The 21,217-nt window shown below is 44.4% G+C and overlaps 1 protein-coding gene across 2 annotated transcripts in view; it reads left to right on the top strand.

The window, feature by feature from the left end:
* The first annotated feature begins 251 nt into the window (after positions 1-251).
* SULF1 (sulfatase 1) overlaps positions 252-21,217 on the top strand; it is a 145,445-nt gene continuing 124,479 nt past the window's right edge. Inside the window, exon 1 of one of the 2 annotated variants that reach the window (XM_084849353.1) lies at positions 252-512. The gene's annotated coding sequence lies outside the window, so the exon portion shown is untranslated. Of the gene's footprint in view, positions 630-21,217 lie in introns of both variants that reach the window. The other variant, XM_084849352.1, reaches the window with a different exon arrangement.

Here is a 21,217-nt window from a genome sequence, read left to right as displayed (position 1 = left end):
GAGCGCCTTTCTGGAGGCTCTCATTTTTTCCTCTAGACTCCCTTTTTTTCCTTTTTAAAGTGATCCACGGTTTATGTCCCTCTCTCTCTGTCTCTCTCGCTCTCTCGCGGGCATGTCACCCTGCGGGTCCTTCGGGAATGTGAGGAGCGGGGAGGCGCAATAAACACGCGGCCGACCGCCTCCCCCCCCCCGCAGACCCCTCCCCGCCCCTCCCTCTGTTTTAATAGCCGCCCTTTCTGTCGGCAACTCTCAGGTTACTCGGCGAAGCGCGCGCGCGCCGACCTCGAGCCCGGGTTTTGTTTCTCCCTCTTCGCCGCCGGAGCCGCCCCGCGCCCGGCGGTCGGACTGGGCAGCGGCGCGCCGAGAGGGGCAGCGGCGGCGGCGGCAGGACGACGTGTCTCGACAGATGGTTGGGGTTAGCGTGTGTCATCACGTTCGAGCGGGGATTAGGACAGCCGAGAGCTGCCGAGCCGGAGCTGTGTGGTCTCCTCTGCCCAAGTTACGCAGAAGAGGTGCCTGGGTTTTTCTTTTTCTTTCTCCCCCTTTAGCCGGCGGTGGAGGGCGGCGTGGGCAGGAGCGCGAGAGAGGGCGCCTCCCCCCCGCCCCGCAGGAAACAGCAGATTGTTCAGGTAAAAAGGGACGAGCCATGGAAGGATCCCCCCTCCCCCCTCCCCCCTCCCCCCTCCCCCCCCCAAATCCTGGGTTTAAATGGAATGCTAGCAGAGCCCACTTGTCAAAGCCAGTTGCTGCTGCCTTATCAATGCTGCTATTGTATAGCTGACAGATAACAGTGGGCAGAGTTTGATGCTTGCCTGTCCATCCGTCCGGCCTCGCAGCCCCAACAGCCTCCTGAATGCATTTTGAGGTCACGCTTTGGAAGGTATCGGTTAGGGAACCTCTTGTGAGGCCGGGGGACAGGACGGGACCGACGGGGATGTGGAGAGGCGCAATCCTATGGACGTTTAGACAGAAAAGGGCCCTACAACTCCCCAGCCAAGAATGCTGGGAGCTGTAGGACGGTTTTCCGTCTAAACGTGCATAGGATTGCCCCTTAAAAGTCTCTTGCGCACGCAGAGGATTGCGCCCTAAACATGCAGAGGATTGCGCCCTCAGTGTCGTACCTCTCTCTCTCTCTCTCTCTCCCCCCCCCCCCCCCCGGATATTTCTGCTGCTAAGCAGCCTTCATCATTACACGACAGGGTGATGACATGGACTCTTAGATGCCTCCAGCAGGAGTTCTTCCAAGTTCGTGTGCGTACTTCTTCTTTTAATGCTCTTCCCACCACCAAAAGAAAAGTTTTGGGAGGAACTCCATCACCACCTCAGATTGGGCGAATGGGCTGCTGAAATGCCCGTCGGTCCAGCAGCGCGGCGGGTTGTGTGTTCTGTTTGACTTTTCGTGGGACAGACGCGCCGCCAGGTTCTTTTTGGAGAGGGCTCCGTAATTTCTGGGGAGGGCTCCCACTGGAAAAAGCAAGGCTGGACCGGGGGATGTCGATGACTTGGCCAAGCTTCCGCATGGATTTTCCAGGGAGGGAGAAAGAGAGAGAGGCAGAAGAAAGCGGCAGCCTCGCAAATGTGGAGAAGCTGCCCTCGCAGCTGCAGCGGAGCAGATGGATGTAATTCATTTGCAGGTCTGTTTGTGAAAGTTTTACGAGTCGCTGAAAACTAAGTAGCATCACCATAACGGATCATTAAAGTCTCTCTGTATTTATAGATTCGAAGCAGGCTATCTGAAGTGTTAATTAAATTTGAAAGAGGGGTTTTGTTTTTTAAATGAGCAGGGAAGGCAAAAGAAGGAGAGGTTTAAAATTACTTCATTTGCGTCTAAAGACGCTACTCGCGCAAGGCGATCCTAGGCTCACTTCTCTAACGCGAGCCCCACGGTGGGGATCGCTTGCTGCGTAGTAAGTACTCTAAGGATTGCAGCCTTCACTGCCGGATTTAAAGGACCTCTGATTTCGGGGGAAGCACTGCTGAGGTCAGCCAGATTTCATTCGGCATAAACATGCATAGGATCAAGGGAGGGTGGTTTGTGTGTGTGTGTGTGTGGTTGCCATGTTTATGTTGAATTAGGGAGCGACGCTCCAAGTTAAGTAGAATGCTGGGTTTGCTGATGAGGTGTATTAGAACTAAGATTGACATTATTGAAGGCATGGTGCAGCTTCCCCCAACCTAGGACCCCCTCCCAGATGCGTTTGGGCTACAACTCCCATCATCCCACAGCCTGCTGATTGTGGGATAATGGGAGTTGTAGTCCAAACGCATTTGGAGGGGCACCAGGTTGGGGGAAGGCTGGCACAGTGTGTGTGTGTTGAGCATGTGTTAATCTGTCACTCAAGAATGATGTCTTGCTCTAAAGTCTAGCACTGCTCTCAGCTTTTGCAGGTGGGAGATTCTATAAAAGATACACCTGTTCAAAAATAAGATCTGAACAGGTAGGATGCAAGGGTTTCTGATGATTGTCCTGTGATTATGGCACTTGACTATGCCAAATATCAGTACCCAGAGAAAATGTTTCAAGTTGAACATATACATCTTAGTGTTGTCCTCCCCCCACCCCCGAGTTTGTTTGGCTGTTTTACAGATTATACTCTGCTTTGATTTTCAAGTGTGCGCCTCTGCAAGAAAATTATATCCTTATAAATAACCCCCCTGGCAGTATCAAATAGGAGTATTGGCGAGCTGTTAATTAGTCTGGGAGTTAAATGACTAAATTGAAGTATTTTGATTTTCCACTCTACTCAAAGCTCCTAAGGAGAGGTAGAAACTTTCCCAGATATTTTGCCACCTCAAAAGACGGCCACTTGCAAATGGAGGTAAATGTGACAAGGGCTCAGAGGCAGCACCTTTCCATAAGCAGGGGGGAAAAACACAGGAATGTGGCAAGCCAGCTTGTCTCCATGAGGATATAGTGTTTGGCAACCTTATTATAAAGACAAGGTGCAGCAGTGTCAAGAACGTCAACATGTAAATACTGTGTGTGTGCCACAGGATGGTACGCTGCAAGTACAATTATAAGGCTGGTTCCTGCTATCTAGCTGTATTTCAGATAACTGATGTACTACCTGATTTGGTGCATGTTTACTCCAGAAGTAAGTCGCACTGAGCTTGATGGGATTTATCTGGGGGTAAGTGAGCAAAGGATTACAAACCTAGACATGTTTAGACATGTTGGCTGGGGAATGCTGGGAGTTGTAGGACTTTTTTTTCTATCGAAACATGCATAGGACTATATCCTTAGCGGCTTCAATATCCTTGAAAATTCAAGACAAACCTAGGTGCCTATGTTCCTGTTTGACAAGATGGGGAAATGGAGCAGGGGTATGAAATCGTGTTCTTCTCAAATCAGTTGGCTTGATGAGACTGTCTTTAAAAAAAAAGGGGGGGGGGAGACAGTGCCCTTAAGCTGGTCCAGCTCTTTTTTGTTGAGCCATAATCTACTGTTCCAGATGGTAAATGTTCAAAGGAATATTTATGGCTACTGCTGCATACCTCAGGTGGACATTTGGTTTCTTCCTGACAGCACTTGTGCTAGGGACACACACATGAAGTTCCCATTAGCAACTCAACAGCTGTAAAACTGTTCAGAGCTTAAAGGATGGTGCACAGTGAGATTATCTAAAGAACAAGGGGGAAAAAACACCTTCTCAGAGAACCACTGTGGCTGGCAGCATTACCAGTATGCAGGAAGATCTTCCAATCTGTGTAAAATACACATTTTCTCCTTTTCTTCTCTCTCTGTCTTTTGAGAGAGGGTAGCTTTATAGCATGCAGAAATATACCTGACAAGTCAAAAGCCAATGCGGTAGAGCGGCTGGACCAGCAAGCTTTCAGCTCACTTGGCTTTGGCCAAGTGGTTATTTTCTCTCTCTGTCTAACCTAGTCTTATTCTAGGAATAATATACTTTATACTTGGTATAGGAACCTTACTTTATACTAAATGAGACCATTGATCTCTCTATCTCAGTACATCAGCCCCCCCAAACCCTCTAGATGTTTTAGACTTCAACTCCCATCAGTCCCAACCAACCTGGCCATTTGTCAGGAATGCTGGGAGTTGTAGTCCAAAACATCTGGAGAACACCAGGGTTGGGAAGGCTGGTCTAGGGCTTTAAACAGAGTTCTTTCCCCACCCTTCCTGGAGATGCTTCACTGAATTACAGTGAGAATAAACTCCTTGGAGGAAGGCTGGGTTACAAATGCATGTTAGTGGAGAGAATACAGTCATGTTCAGGAAGAGCTAAACTGAAAGACCAAATGTTAGTTTGTATTTGTTTGCCTGGAATATTTTCTCTAATGATTACACACTTGCACTCAGATGCAGAAATGTAATTTCATTGAACTGAGTAGCATTATTTGCTTAATCCAGTTAATTTCTTTCTCTCCCTCCCTCCCCCTTTGGTTAGGCAAATGGCAAGGAATGCAATAACTTGTTTGAGACTGAGCATACTTTGATGTAGATCGGCTTAATTGTGTGTTAGTTTATTACTTGGCAGGGATTTTCTCCTGTTGGCACTTCATAGTCAAGGTAGGTGAGCTTGCTCAACTCATGATATGTAAGAGCTGTTTGGTGTTTTTGATTTGAGCTTTTACTGGTTTTTGTAAATAATGCAGAGCAATTTATACAACTGCATCTTTTCAAATTGAATAGAATATATTTGTAAAAGTTGGAATAGATAAATATGACCAAAGAAATGGAGCAGATCCTGAATGTCTTGCACATGAAATCTGATCTTGTTCTACTTGTTGCCATACTTGCCCTGAAGAACATGAGAGAAAATTTAAATTACTTGGTGGTTCTGTAGATTGAAATAGTAGCAGTTATTGAGATAACAGTGATATCAAATTGTGGCTTTCCTTCTGGGCAGGCACCAATGAAAACAGATTGTGAAACATGCTGAGATGGTGTGGGACAGCATTTCCAAATATGGAAGGTATTATAAACCAACACTCTCACAGGAAGTTAGGCATCTATGGAAATAATGGTTTTTGAAAGATTTTCAAATACTGTTCTGACTAGGTCATCTATTGCAAAGGGGGTTTGGAGAGTTTATTATCAAGGTTTTGTGTCTTCTGCTACACAGAATCATAGTGCTGCTTAAGCATATCAAGTTTTTTTCCCTTTTAACAGTGTTTCTGTGTTGTATTGACAAGCCTCATTAAAACTGCATGAAGCTGGACTCTTGGTTGTATTTTTTCATGGCTTTGAGAGTATAAGGAAGACTTTTTGATGCCCAGGGATTTGTTCATGTGGAGATGGATGGTTTTACTGTTTACATTCCTACAAACTTAAGTGCCTCATGAATTGCACACCTCTTCACAGGAAAGGGCAGTTTCTGGCTGCCACAGGTTCTGGCCAAGAGACATATTCGAAGCTTTGCAATGGCTAAGAGCTAGATTTGATCTCTGAATTTAGCAGCAGCAACACTATCATCCATAATAGCAAAGCGAACGGCACTAACGTAGAATAGCTTCTTCTGTTTTAATCAAGCTGAAACTCCTGTCAACATGACAAGCACGTTGAAACTGGAATCCTAGATGACATGGTGGTGTTAATGTTCAGAGATGGTTGAGGTACCAGCAGTTACCACCATCTCATCGCAATATGCAGTTTCCTCCTCTTGTTTTAATGGAGAGAAATGTACCAGTAGCAATAGAGTTTGCATGGGGGAGATGAAAACACTTCAGTAATTTAATGGCTTTGCAGTGGAAACTCAGTTGATTTCCATTGGCCTTATGTCAGCATGAATGATGTGTTTGAGGTTTGGAACTTTAACACTTGGAAAAAGCATGACTGTTTCTTAACCTAGGTGAACATGATCATTGATAATAAGCTTACTGGTGTTAAGATAACACAATCACCTGAATCCCCTCTCCTTCCACCCCAGCCTTTTCTCATCCTTTCACTATTTATCACCCAATCAGTTCAGGACCCCTGCTAGCAGGGTTGTGTGGGAACTCTTTTTGATTTACAAAGACTCTGCTCCTCCTGGCCAGGCAGGAAGTGACTTCCATTCCCATATCTCCTGATAGGCAGGCTGCTTCAGATCCCTATTCTTTAAAGGGTTGGATGGTACCTCTTATCTATCTACTCCTGTCTTTTCTTATCTTTAGCATTTTTCTGTGAGATTTTTCTATGAGTGAGATGACTAATTCAGAGTTGTAAACCAGACTTGTTACCTAGTCATGGAATGCTATGGCAGATTAGGTTGGCTGACTTTCTTGGGCAGCACCAGGGTCACGAAGTGTGAAATACAAGTAAGCATATAGTGTGCTGCTCGTAACCTGTCTACCAGCTTATCCTTATGTATGCTTATAGGGAAGTAAGCATCAGTGAGATATATGGAAGTAAGCATCAGTGAGTTCAGTGGGGATTACTCCCAAGTAAGTGTGCATGTGGGATCACACATACTGCTGTTTTTGTTTTCTCTCTGGAGTAATTAAAACTGGAATAACCACCATGTGGTTTGATACTCTGCCAAGCTAGTAAAATGGCATTCCATAAGGCTTTAAATGATCCACTTTATGGTCATGATTATGATCAGTGGCTTTATTGTGAAGCCAGTGTCTCATCTGAGAGAATTCCAGAGAGATAACATTGCAACTGTTCTCGATATTACTCCTTTAAATGTTTATCTTAGCACTGTGGGTTCATCCCATAGTGCTAATGCAACATTTAAAGGGGGCAATTCTAGAACCACTTTATTGTAGCAGGTGGATGGCTTCATCCAACAACCAACAATGAGAAGAATGAAATTTTCTAGGGTGTCTACAAGGCAGAGGTTGCATGGATTATCAAACATATCCATACTATGGATTATCAATACTGCTTCAGCTCTTGTTAAAGACTGCACTGTTTTCCTGACATAAAATACATTTCAAATGTTTAAGCATGACATGTGCTGGTATGCTTCCTTGATATGAGGTTGCTGTTTGCCTCTGTTCTGTAAGAGGCATAGGCTGAAGAACTGATTTGAAGATAGGCTGGGTCTAGTCTCTAATTCAAGGGTGGTGAACCGTCTTCATTCCCACGGACAAATTCTAATCTAGGAAAGGTATTGAGGGGTGGGGAGGAACGTGTTCTATCTGTGGGCGGCAAAGTGTGTGTGTGTGGCCAATGGCAGAGTGGGCATGGCCAAAATGTGATTATTAATGGTTTTAAGCCTTCTCCTAAGTAAGCAGAACAAGGTGTTTCCATTTCTACTCATGAGTCATTCAGTCCTGCTTACTTAACAGCACTTTCAAATAGCATCCTAAGTAACAAGGCTGTGCATATCTACTCAAAGTAAGCATGAGCAGCATGTCTACTCACAAGTACGCAGGACAGCTCTCCATGTTTACTCAAAAGTAAGTAGGACTGAATCACTCAGCAGCTTCCTTCCTAGGCCCCATCCCTCTCCCCATTGAGGAAAGCTCTTCTCTCCAATCAGCAGCTGGTTGGAGATAAGAACTTCCCCTACTGCACAGTAACCTGTGGACTGGAGGACCCCCAGCCCTTCTCTAGCTGGACATTGGGATTCCCTCCCCAATGGCATGGAATTTTATCTTCACTGAGGAATACAAAAGCACCTGAGTAGTCAAGCTTCAGAATAGCTATATTGTGGCATTTAAGCTAATTTGCTAACTGGTATAAGCATTCAGTGAAGGCAGTTCCCAGTTTCCAGACTTAAACGAAACATGATGATGTATATCCCTGCTATATTGGTGTACTACCTAGAAGGACATTTTAGAGTGAAGTCCTGGAAAGTGACTTTTTCTAACTGACTTTAGATCTGGAATTTTTCAATCATATGCTCATATTTGGGGGTCATGATTCCACAAAGATCTACTATTTCTGAGCACTAAACTGGAAAACATGGAATGAATGGGCTGCCAGGAAAGTGCTAGCTCCAGATTTGGGGGAGTCCTTGGACAAGATGTCCTCAGCGGGTCCATTTTCTTCCCACAATCACCATTGTCAATTTGCTTCCCTTTCCCTTTGGACCCAGTTTTCACTGCTGCCTAGAAGGAGAAGGTGAAGCAAGTGGAGGCTGTTTCTCCTTCTCCTTGCTTTTGTCATTGCTGCTATACCTGGAGAGGGCAGATGAACAGGCAGCGAGAGCAAGGTGGGGAAGAAGGAGCAGGGATCAGCGATGGACCCCCTTCTGGGGAGTGGTCTTAGACAGGTGCTCAGCATTGCTGACCCTGGCCCAGAGTGTGACTGGGTGACGATTCTTGTTTTATTATTACAATGAATGAATGAAGCTACTGCAAAAATGGCTAGTTCGCACATTACCACCAAAGATGGAATTCTGTGGGGCAGGCCTACCATCTTTCCCCAGAAACTCTTTTATTAAAAGGCCACCCTTCCTCCCTCCTTGAAATTTGATTTTCCAGCTCTGGGTTTTTTTTTCTCTTCAATTAAAGTTGTCCAAGAGGTGAACTTGCTTGATCAAAGCAAAACAGCTCGAGTCCTTTGTAAGCATATTAGCACTTTTCAGCACTGGCCAGTTTCTTCCTAGGACTGCAAATCTTTTATACAAGTAGTAAAATATTTCCCCTCTCATGGTGGCTCAAGTAGAGAGCACAGGAACTGGATCTAAAGAGCAAGGGTGGGGAAACCAAAGGCTTCCTTCTGGGTTTTCAAAGTGACGGGTGTGCAAGAGTGGATAATTACCTAGGGAGGAGCCACATTGAGTTAAAAATAAGTAAGCAAGGCCTGATGCTAGAGTAGATGGAATGTAGATCAAGAGAAATTCTATAGAAAGGTCCAGCTTTTTTAGACCCTCTCCTCCACCTGCTTGTTGGCCAGGGAAATCGGATGTGATGCTGCCAAGGACAAACCTAAAATCCCTATTCCAGTGGCTGTGAAAAGCATATTGTTAGGGTGTGATCATGCAGCTATGTATGAGTAAAACTTCCTGATTTCAATGGCACCCATTCACCAATTTGTAGAGTTGCAGCCAAAGTAGATAAGATCTTTTTATATTCTAACGTGCAGGTTTTAAAAAATGCATGTAGCTTCATCCAGGTGTGGTGGTCCTGGTGATTAATAGAATCAGAGAAGGCATGGAGAGGGAATTTAACTGTTTCCAGCCCAGACAAGTAACTGTGCAAAGAGGTTCCCATGAGGCTTCAGATCCACGCAATAGCCATACCGACAGAATAATGTGTAACTTGGTTCCCAGCCATTTTTAGATATGAGATGAGAACAGCGGTTTCCAGATGATGATGTGTCATCACAGTTGCGCAGAGTGTTCTAGAAAGTGTACACAAGGTTTATTCAGTATTTAATTAGCTCAGTGTCCCAGCACAATTTGGGCTGTGAAGTCATCCTTTAGGGAGAAAGTATTTGCTAAGTGCTTTTAATACACATAAAGCATTCATTAGGGGAAACAGGCTTCCTTAGACTCTGTCTAGCCATGAGTATATTTTGTGTAGCTGCATTTGACAAATTTTTCCCGAAGAACACTGCTTGCAGCCTGAAACGTGAAGGGATCCTTGTGTCCATAAATCTTCTGTGTGCCCTCTAGAACTCTCTGTAAAAGGAGGGGGTGGGCATCTTGTGCCCCCCCCCAGATGTTTTGGCCTACAACTCCCATCAGCCCTAGCTAACGTAGCCAATGGTGAGAGCTGATGGAAGTTGTAGGCCAAAACATCTGGCCGCCGTTGCTCTAAACAGTGCTTGGTGCTCGTGTCCTCTTTTGTGGTCATGGGTCATCACTGTGTCTACAAGCAATTGCTGAAAATAATGTGTGGTGAATTGTTAAGAGCTCATTCTTGTAGTGTTAAAGCGGTGTCATTATCACCAGCGGCGTAGCGATACATTTTGAAGTGCAGGTGCCCATCATGTGAGTCCTGAGAGCCATGCCCCCAAGATGAGACCAAAACGTCAGACGACTGTGTCTATCCATATCAATTAATGAGTTCTAACAGTTTTCATCTCCACCAGGAGCAGGTCACTTGTAAAGCTGATGAGTCCTAATTGCCCATTCCAGAACTGAGCCACTCCAGCATACTTTGCATTACAACAGGGAACAATAAATTGTTGCTGAGAAAATCCTTTCCCTCCCCTCTTGTGAGGACTGCAGCTAAACTGATAGGGTACAGGGAATTCTGAAAGAACTTGGATCATGTGAGAAGGATTAGAGGTTGCACTGGGGCAGGGGCAACGTTGACCCCAATTCCAGTACAGTTCCATATCTCTTGTGAGATGCCTGTATTTTTATGTCATTGGAGCATCATGAGCTACAGAGGAGTTGCAAAACTACAGCATTTCACAAAATGGCTCCACCCCAAATGTGAGGGTTTCTTCAAGTTACTGGTTCAGTTTGTGAATTTTGATCAAATAGCTGCTCTCACCAACTTGAATAAGCAGTGACCCAAAAGGAATTTTACTTTTGGTTTAGTGCTTGGATCAAAAGAGCAGTTATAGTTTTATGTGGATCCCATGGAAGTTGGAAGCCACTGAAATAAAGAATACAGGCTAAAGTCTTAGGCACTGGGTTTTACTGTCAACAGATATTCTTGAAATTATAACTTCTCTTTATTCCTAATACTAATGTGAAATGCTTTGGGGGAAAAAGCTGCAGAGGTATACCATTACTTTGGGCCCATATCTGTTTTGAGGCAACAAATTAGCAAGGCAGGTATGGACCTGTAGACATACCTGCGTAATCATAAGCTCTATTCAGACATTTAATGCTAATGGGTACTGAACAAATTAAGGTGGTGGTGAGACTGTTTATGTTAGCCCCAGCCTATGGATGTCAGCATGCGTCCCTGTCACCAAGTGTTCAGTGTCAACCTGAAGGTGGCCTACATGAGTATAGATGTTGGGCTTCCTCCATGGGACAGAAGCTTGGCCAATCAGTATTCAAATCCTTGTAGGGGGAGCTTTACATGTGTACATCTGTACTTGCATAGCCCCATTTAGACTGACTCCAAACATGCATCTAGGGGGCTTGCTAACCCCCTTCTCACATTTGCCCTACCCCCTTCATATGTTCAGTACCCATGGGGAACAATTCCCTGAACATTCTAAAGGCTATCTAAATTTATTATTTATACAGTCTTTGTAGACTGCAGTTTTAAAGCATGCTTACCTGAGAGTTAGCCCCCTGGAACACAGTGGGACTTAGTTTCTCATGAACAAGTGTCAGCTTATGCTGCATGAGTGTTAGTATTAGAAATAATGAATACAATAGCATGATACCTAAATAAAGATGGGGGGGTGCGTTCTATACAATAGCTTCTTCATGGGAACGCTTTCAGGGGCGATTCCTACTGAGATATGTAGCTGGGGAGTGTTGCATCAGAATTTGTCAAAAAGATCTCTGAAAGAAATGAGGACAAGACAAGCGATGGTTTTGAATGACAGGTAACTAAGGCATAGCTTTAACAATTAGGAATGACCACTGTTGGTTTGCTCTGAGTGGTGAATTGTACGCTCCTGCCCTCATCAGGCGGGTCTCCCACAGGTGGATGAGTGCCACCGGACAGGTGTTGTGGAGAGTCCCACTGGCTGCTCTCCTACTGTAGCATTTGCCATGCTGGGAGAGCAGAGCTAACAGGGCTTTCCAGAGCGGCCGCCTGGCAGCTCTACAGCAGGTGTTCTGGGGAGTTCTGCTGGCCCTGCTCTTACACTGTGGCAAACTCCAGTCACGCTGGGAGAGTGGCCAGCAGGGCTCTCCAGAGCAGCCACCATCTACCCTCTGGCTTGTGGGTGGGATCTCTGAAGAGCCATGTTGGCTGGAAAATGGGGCACAGGTGATCACTGGGAGGCCAACCCTGGCCCCAGGTCACATCCAGATTGGTCTACTGCAATGCTTACATGGGACTGCCCTTTTTAGGAATGCCAGTTTTGAGAGCCCTTGGACAAGGCACCCTGAATGGGCCCTCTCCCTCAGTGAGTCTACCTTCTCATTGCCATTGTCACCAGCTGGGATTGCGCCTCCTCCTCCTCATTGCTTCTGCTTGCTTGCCTTATAGGTGGAGAGCCAGTGAGCAAGTAGGCAGTGGCATCTACTGCTCATCCTTCTCACCACCCCCATTGTCTGGGCCAGAGCAAGAGGCAGGAGAGCAAGTAGGTTGGAATGGTGAAGAGAAGGAACAACTCCAGGGAGCTCTTGTCAGTGGGCCCTATGGGCCCTTGGCAGGTGCCTAACCACGCCTACCTTTGATGCTGCCCCCCCCCCCCGCCGTTTCTAATGTTTGCATCTTAGAACATATTACGCCAGTTCTTTTTCACTTGCACTGGCTTCTGATTTATTCCCAGGCACAATTCAAAGTGTTGGTTATTATAAAGCTCTAAAAGGCTTGGGATCAGGAAGACCACCTCCTCCTGCATGAATCCGCTTGTGCGATGAATACAACTTCTGAGGCCATGCTGTATGTTTTGCTACCTTTGGAGGTGTGTGTGATGGGGGCATGAGTACAGGCCTTCTTGGTAGTAGCACCTACATTGTAGAACCCCTTGCTGTCTACGTTTTAGGAAGGCATGAAATACTTCCTTATCCCATCATACCTTTACTCTGCTTTGGCAATGTGTCTTTAAACTGACCCGGTTGTTTTATGTCCCTCTGTTGCTGGTATTTTAATGATTTAATTTATGTATTTATCTCATTATTTTGATTCCTTTTTTGTTGTCAATCTCAAAGGCGCATTAGGGGGTTGAAAAGTGGAGTAGAAATTTTCTTGAATTAATAAATAAGCTCATTTCCAGCGAAGGGTTAAAAGGGCTAATAGTCTTGAAAGTTGTTGTTGTTGTTGTTCCTTCCTTGGTTGGTAGATATAAAAGATTAGAGATCTTGTGTATTATGGTTATCTATATTATCCTGATCTAGAAATCTTTAACCATAGTCAAAATCACCCAACAATAAACATATTTTATTACCTAAGAATGTAAGAAGAGCCATGCTGGATCAGAACAAGGGCCCATCTAGTCCAGTTGTCTGTTCACACAGCAGCCAGACAGCTGCCCACAGGAAGCGTACAAGCATTAATGAATGCAACAGCACCCTCCTGCCCATGTTCCCCATCAACTGGTGTTCATAGGCATACTGCCTCTGATACTGGAGGTAGCATATAGCCATTAGGATTAGTAGCTATTGATACTGTTTTCCTCCATGAATTTGTCCAATCCCCTTTTAAAGCCATCCAGATTGGTGGCCATCACTACACTTTGTGGTAGCAAATTCCATAGTGTAACTATGTGCTGTGTGAAGAAGTATCTTTTTATCTGTCCTGAATCTCCCACCAATCAGCTTCATGAGAAGACTGTTGTTGTAATATTATGAGAGAGGGAGAAAAATGTCTCCCTGTCGACTTTCTCTATGCCAGGCATAATTTTGTACACATTTATGTGCTGCTAGCTAGCTTTGATGTGTTGAATCACAAGAAGACTGTAATTTAAATATATACCAGTTTCTTTTAAAGGAAGTATGAGGCAAAGATGATCAACGTACCTAACTTGGTAGACTTAGGGAAATTATATTGATGCCTCATGGATTCATAACTCTCGATATAATTCCTTTTCCCCTGGGTAGATATTTATACCTTTTGAATTGGGGTTTATAGGATTATTTGTGCAAATCTGTAAATTTGCACTGCAACAAATGATATATCTAATATAGCTTGCAAGGAGTGAATGCCAAGATTCTTCCACAAATCCTTTTAGATGAAAAATATTAGAATATAGCTAACATATATTTTAATTTTATACTGAGTACGGTGCAGAAGTTGTCATTTGTGTAGCTGACACCTACTTCAGGCCAAGATCTGGTAAGGGGTGGCAATTTTGATCACCTGGGCTTTAAATTATGTTATCTTCCCACCATGTCTAATGTCTTCTTTGATTACTGTGCATTTGTAGGATCTTACCCATACTTAATTTGCCCTAAAAGAAAAATCTTTCGGCTAGCAAAAATAATCAGTTAAACAGCTGGTCTAGGTCAGCTTATACAACGTGGAGGACATGATCCTCCCTGGCAAAGCTGCTCCCGGATAGGGCCTCAGCTACGAAGCTACAGCTGCCAGGGAGAATCTTCCCCTGTTGGGAGAAAAGGCTGGTGTATCGGGTGAGTCATAGGTGATGCAAACAGCACGTGAGGCACCACTTCCAAGTTGGCAGGTACCCTACAGGAAGTCACAGGAAGTCCACAATGCCTCTGCATTATTATTGAGTCCTTTGGGCTATCTTTTCTCACTTTGTGTGGGCTGCTCAGTGAATGGGAAGTGGCACTTTGCTGAGTGGAAGCAGCACTTCCATCTCTCTGGACGCCCTGCATGAAGGAACGGGGCTTGAGACAGGCCAGGTCTCAAACCCAGTGCCTGGTGGGAGCAGCATATTACATGGGTGGGGGCTGAAGGAGACGTTTGAGTCATCCTTGGTCTAGGTAGACTGATTTTGTTATTCTGTTGTCATATTCTGAATTACTACTTAATTCAGGGGCCGGCAACTCGTGGCCCTCCAGATGTTTTTGCCTACAGCTCTCATGATCTCTCACCATTGCTTATGCTGGCTAGGGATAATGGGAGTTATATGCCAAAACATCTGGAGATGCACAGGTTGCCCACCCTTGACTTAATTGCTCAAACTGTGGCTCAGATGGCCTGTAGCCATCTCACAAGTTCATGCACAAGATGGAAATGGATTTTATCCTCCCATATTCAGATCCGAACATTCTCTGTCCCTTGGACTGTGCAGTGGTTGGCACACCCTTTTCTATTTCCATGTTTTGTGTGTTATATACATACACACACACACACACACACACACACATACTATACTTGACAAAAATCTGCCAACCTATTAATAAACAATAAATAAAAATTCATCCCTGCCATCTAATGCGTTTTTAAAAAGTGGAGTCAACTGTTTTTCAAAAAATGAAGAATATGCAAGTATTTACTATGGGTAATTTACATCTCCCAACAGCTGGTCATATGCTGCAGAATGCAAGTTTGACATTTCCTTTCTTTCAAACTGCAGACAAGGTAAGTGAATTAGTTTTTCAAGATAATAATTGAAGGCAATCTAGATTCCAGTGGAAGCTAAACTGCTGAAACTTTGTGGGACATCATGACATCTGGCTTTTGGGGGCTGGGTAGTGTTTTACCTTAGCATTATTTGGAGTTGGACCAAGACCGTTTGTTTCCTGAGGTGAAGCAACAAATGGCATTCCTCTCCCCTCCTGCCCCACAAGTCAAGGTGCATAGAACCCAAGGTTGGTCGAGTTACCATACAACGGGAAGAAAATCCCATAAGCACTTCTTCTCCTCCCTTGCAGTAAAAATGCAGCCATAACACACTAAATAAGTAACAATTTGCTGTCTTTTCATGACACCCAAATCAGCTACCTGAGGCAGCTGCCTTACTCTGCCCAAAGGTAGGGTGAGCCCAAAGAATACCTAAAATGTCATTGAAATTGACATGCATTTGTAGTAGCATGTTGAACTTGGGAACAGGCTGTGGTCTACACTGTGGAGATCAAGGCCTCAAGGAGGTAGATTCCATGCATGTTGAAAATGGGTCACAATCAAGAACATGCATTTTTCATGTCTATATAAAGGGTTAAATTCAACACCATGCTAGCAGATGTCTGCTAGTGCAACGAGACTCTCTCCCTTTCTCTTGCCCCTGCAGTCCTTTGTGCCAGTTAGAACACTGAACCAGGGGGTTTCCCAGCCCTCTGGAGCAGATTTTGAGGGTGTACGGGAGGCTGCGGGGAAGAAGAGGAATTGCATGCCCCCCAGATCTGTTGGTGGAAGCAGTTCTCTCAGCAGAATGACACCACTGGATCCAACCCATCTACTTCTACACACCCGCAGATGCATATTCTTTTTAGATCAAGTGGTTCTGATGTGCATATTTATTTTATCAATGAATGTGCCTTGTGTTGTCAGTCCAATTTGGTTGTGGTCGCTCGTTGCTGAGGGAAGCAACATAGCATATGTGCAATTGGCTGTCTTTTCTCAATAGCTAGTTGTGACTGATTCCACCATTGAGCCCTGGTACTGAAAACAGTTTCTGGGGTTAACTGGCGTATATTAAGCCCTGGGCAGCCTTCATTTCCTTTGCTGGCCCTGAGGCTGCTTCTGGAGTGGCTCCCAGGGCTATCCAATCTTTGCTGTTCCGTCGTAAGCCACCACTGCAATAGACTTTTCACACGTCGGGAGGTGCAGCAGTTTTGTGTTCTTTCCCACTGTGTTCTGTCCACACTAGTGGGTATGACACAGCCATGTGATCTGGAAAAGGGCACCCACCAAAGCCTGCCATTTTTTCTAGGGATGCTGGAGAAATTTAAGACGGACTAAAATGAGCTCGGATTTCTAAGAATCCAACCTGTGGAATCCGCTGCGGAGCAACCCCCTCACGCCGCGTGGAGTCCGTGGCCTTTTGGATTTTTTTTACTTTCCCAAAATTTACGCATATTTGTTCGTAGGAAAATACTCAAGTTTCTGCTGAGGAAAAGTTGAATGGAATGGGGGAACAATACACTAAACATTACGTAATAAGGTAAATAGTTACGAAACCTCCTAGGTAATTAGTTGCGTATTTTCCCGCATGATGAAAAAAGACACTTCCATCTGCGAGTGGACGACGGAAAAAAGGGCGTCTGACAATCCACGAAACACAGATGGAGTGGATTTTACACAGTCTGTACATCCCTATTTTTTTACCTGTACAGCTTAACATTTGTTCTAAAGCTCATTTTCATTTAAGTGCTATTGCATGAATATTTTAATTTTAAAAAAAGAAAATAAAGGTTAAAATGGATATTAGCTCAGACTACAAAAATGCTGGTAAAATAAAGATCAACCAGAAAGGTAACAGTGAAAATGTGTCAAAGCGTAGATGTGTGGCAATTAGCTCACCTGGCAATCTATCGCTGCACACATTGAAACCATGCCTGTTCAGAAAGATGGAAGAGGAGTACTAATGATAGTATACCTGTAGAGCTTGAGCTATTATTGGGACTTTTTGGAAAGAATGGATTTTCTCCTATCTGAAAAGAGGAAAAGGAGCATGGGGCAGCATCCAGCTCTGACATTCTGCTAGTGCAAATGACATTGAGCTAGTGGAAACTAGGTTCTGAACTATGTGCAAGAAGAAAATCCAACTAAAGTTATAGTTGCATAAGCTAGGTTGTTCAAGCATTTGTGGTATGGAAAGATTTGGTGCAGCTCGCTAGTGCTCTTTGATACCATTGGATACTACCCATGGGTTGATTGGTTACATGGCAACAACATATTCCTTTTAAAAAAGTGAGTAAACAAAGCATGGCCGTTCTACCATAAATGCCTAGTGTGGAAGCTAGGGATGTACGAAAGTGACTTACCTTTCGCGGATTATGTTGATGGTGGGTGGGGCATTCCATCCCTCCCCCCGGAATCCTGGCCGGGGGGGAGGTGCTCTGTTCTTCCCCCCGGAATCCTCGAACGGCCGGCTGTGCTCCGTGGCAGCTCTGCGGAGCAGCCGGCCAGGCCCGGCCCGGCCAGTCCAGAGCTGTTCGCAGCCAGATTTCCAGCCGCGGAGGGCTCTGGGTAAAACAAAAAACAAAACGCGTACGCAAATGGTGGCGGCTACGGCCGCCGCCATTTGCGTTCCTTTTTACCGTCTTAATCTACGTAAATATTTACATAGACTATGACGACGAAAATCAAGGGGAATGCAAATAGCGTAGCGGGTGCCATTTGCATCCCCTTTTGATTCCCTGTTTTAGCCTACGTAAAGTTTTACGTAGGCTAAAACGGTGAATGAAAAAGGGACGCAAATAGCACCCGCTACGCTATTTACGTTCCCCTTGATTTTCGCCGTCATAGTCTACGTAAATATTTACGTAGATTAAGACGGCCAAAAAGAAGGAATGCAAATGGCGGCAGCCATAGCCGCTGCCATTTCCGTACGCGGTTTTTTTTAAAACCCACCCCCAACCATGATAGGCTACGTAAATGTTTACGTAGCCTATCACGTCTTTTTTTTCCCCACAAGCCTGGAAAAGGCGGCAGCAGCAGCCGGTCGGAAGACCGGCAGCCGGAGCCGCCGCCGGAGCCGCCGCCACCCGGAAGATCTGCCCCAGGTAAGTCTCGTCCTGGGGGGGATCTGCGGGGGGGGGGGGTGGCAGGCCGTTCCGCCACAGATTTCAGGGGGCTGAATGCACTGGCATTCAGCCTCACCGAGATCCGTGGAGGAATTCTCTGACATCCCTAGTGGAAGCTCGCTAAGGCTCACCGACATTGCACATCAACAAAATGTTGCATGGAAAGTAGTCTTCATAAAAATGCCATAGTTGAACACGACTGTTGTTGGCTTGCCTAAAAGATGTGGCTCACCCTTAGAAACCAACATTGAGATGTGAGTATTCATACAGGACATAACTTTATTTTTCTTTGCCTCCTTCATCAGATGCTTTAATGGTGAATTCTAGACTAAAAAATTAATAGAGATGATACATTTAGGTTTGTTCCTGTCCCTGGTTTGCCAATATATAGTGTTTGCTTGAATCAGCATATCCTTTGAGTCACCTTTTAAGTTGGCAGAGCCAGATTTGACCATCACCTTTTCTCTTCTGTTCAGTTATGCTTATAAAGTCCAAGATACTGTTTTCTAGACATACATGTGGCAATACTGGTATCAGAAACAAAAGCTGGGATACTTTATTTTAAGGCAGTTTAGGTCACAATCCTATGCATGTTTAGACAGAAAAAAGTCCTGAATGTGCATAGCATTGCACTCTTAACTGTGTTGAATATGGCACCCTAGCATGGATAGCATAATTTCTTGGGCTGTTGGTTGTTTTTAAAGGTCATTAACTGATTGTATGAGTTTTAGTTGGTTTATTTTAAATGTGCATATGAGAATAAAAAATTGTTCTGAAGAAAAAGCACAGCTTTTGATTTTAGATGCTGCAGGCTTTATCTTAAAAGAGATATATCCTCTTCTTTCACAAAGGAGAGAATGCCTCTTCTAAGATGGCATGTGCCAACTGCAGTTTTATAATAGTTGTATTAAAAGTATTTTTTCTGCATAATTAAATCTGGAGCACTTGTCAGTTGATCAACATGTATTCTTAAAATTGGTTGATCTAACAACTGACTGACAATGCAATCCTATGCCTGTTTACTTGGAAGTAAGTTCCACTGTACTCCAAGAAAGTGTGCCTAGGCTTACAAGCAAAATGTTGCAGCCCTAGTAATTTCACATGTGGCTGGGCAAGTGTAAAAAGAAGGCAATACAGACCAGAGTATGTGTGTATGAGAGTGGAAGCTGCCATATGATGAGTGAGACCGTTAGTCCATCTAGCCCAATATTGTCAACACTTACTGGCAGCAGCTCTTCCTGGTTTCTGGAGATGCCAGAGATTGAATCTGGGACCTTTTGTATCCAAAGTATGTACTCTACCACTGAGCTATGACCCCTCTCCAAGTGGTTGGTGGAGGGGGTCCTTAGAACATAGCCGTGACTTAATTAGAACTGACAGTGTTTTGAAGGATGGTGGCTGTTATTCCAATAGCCTCTTTCTCTCAAAATAGCATTTTAAGTGCATATTATGATACAGTTAAACTGCCAAAAACTGTGATGCAGCACTCAGAAGTGCAAAATCTTGTGGAAAGCTAAGCTCTGATCTGCACACTAGTCTGAGAAGTATGGATCAAGTCATTTCCTTTAGGAATTTTTAAAGATCAAATTCCCCAAGCATCCCTAAAGAGAGAAAAGCTGGTTCTAAAATTCCAAGCAACATTTCTTAGGGGCTCATCTAATGATTAAGAATTACTATAGTTCAGTATGGTGTGAAGGAAAAGACTTCTGTTAGTATTAAAGCTGCTTTAACCATCTTTCTATAATGAGGGAATAGTCTTTAAAAGCATCCTCCATCTTGGTGGCCTAAGCTGATACTACTTCTTTTAATTTTCCATTTTTAGGCATTTGTTTCTTCAGGTTAGGCAAAATGGTAAAACAGTGGCACTCAGTAACCATGGGATGCTAATGGAATGCTCTCATGCCATAACTAGGATGCACAATTTGTCCCATCTCCCAATACTTATGTATTTGATTTCTTTGTATACAGCTTCCAGTATCTGGAAGAGTTTAAACAATGCTGGAAAAAAGCTCACATTTGTGCTTGGGGGAATATTTGTGGTGCAATTCATTAAATTAAGACTCCTAAAGATGTATCTAATTACTCTCTTAAGCCACTTAATTTGATATTAAATAACAACTGGTTATTAAGACATTCGCTTAAGGCTACCACCATCATTGCATGAATTTGTTTCTTACTGTTTAGACCTCAAGAAATACATTGCAAATGTTCCATTGTTGTTGTGTTGACATAAAAGCAGCAGCCTTAATTGATCTGAATGAATGCCCACTGAAGGAAGTTGGCTTAAAGCGTGTTTTCAGTTTCAGAAGAAACTTTAAAAACCCACTGAAACATAAAGGAACATCTACCTTTTTTCTCCTTTTCATGTGTACTCTGAAACAAGTCATGAACACTCCCAGAGAACTGTGATTTGTGGGAGAAGAATCTTTTTATGACTTCATTTAGAGAGCAATCCTACGGCCCCTAGACTGCCTCTGAGGAGCCATAGGATGCTGAGGACTCCCCGTTCGGAGGCCATAGTCAGAACTACAATCTCAGAGGGGGAAATTGGAGTGGAGATTCCTCCCAAGCCCCTCCCTCTCACTGCAGAAAGCTCCGTGATGGCTCTCTCAGGGTTGGAGGTCTAACCTTGGAAAGAGGAAGAAGAGGGAGGGAAGGGGGCGTGGTGGTGGGGAGAGGCCACTGCCCCCATGCCTGGCAAGGTGAGTGAATGAGTTGGGCCCAGAAATCCATCTAGTACAAAAAGGATTTGCGAAGGATGGAGAGGCTAAAGAGCCTTTGCTGTTCCTCCTGCCCCACCAGGCTTTTGCTGGCAGGGCGTTGGGTACTTGGAGCCCTATGTATTACCCTGTCCTATGGGCATCTGGCTCATAGGACTGCTTTCCTACTTTGCACACTGTGGTATGCTTTCTCCAGTGTATGCCTAGGTGATAGGTACACTTTGAGATAAAATTCTAGCTGGAGATTTAGGTCCAGCAGAAGATAGGATTTTCTTTCAGCTATATGTAGCTAGCAGATTCTAAACATCTGTATAGTGTCTCCTTCTCCAGACTGCTGCCCCCAGATGTTTTGGACTGCAACTCATTATTTATTCATTCATGGTACCTATGTTTTTATTTTTAATTTATGGC

The sequence above is a fragment of the Heloderma suspectum genome, chromosome 4 (assembly GCF_057233095.1).
Source record: "Heloderma suspectum isolate Gila_16-S chromosome 4, 16-S_ref, whole genome shotgun sequence".
In the NCBI taxonomy this organism is placed as follows: domain Eukaryota; kingdom Metazoa; phylum Chordata; class Lepidosauria; order Squamata; family Helodermatidae; genus Heloderma; species Heloderma suspectum.
Note: the sequence above shows the minus strand (reverse complement) of the source record. Positions and strands in the feature narration are given on the sequence as shown.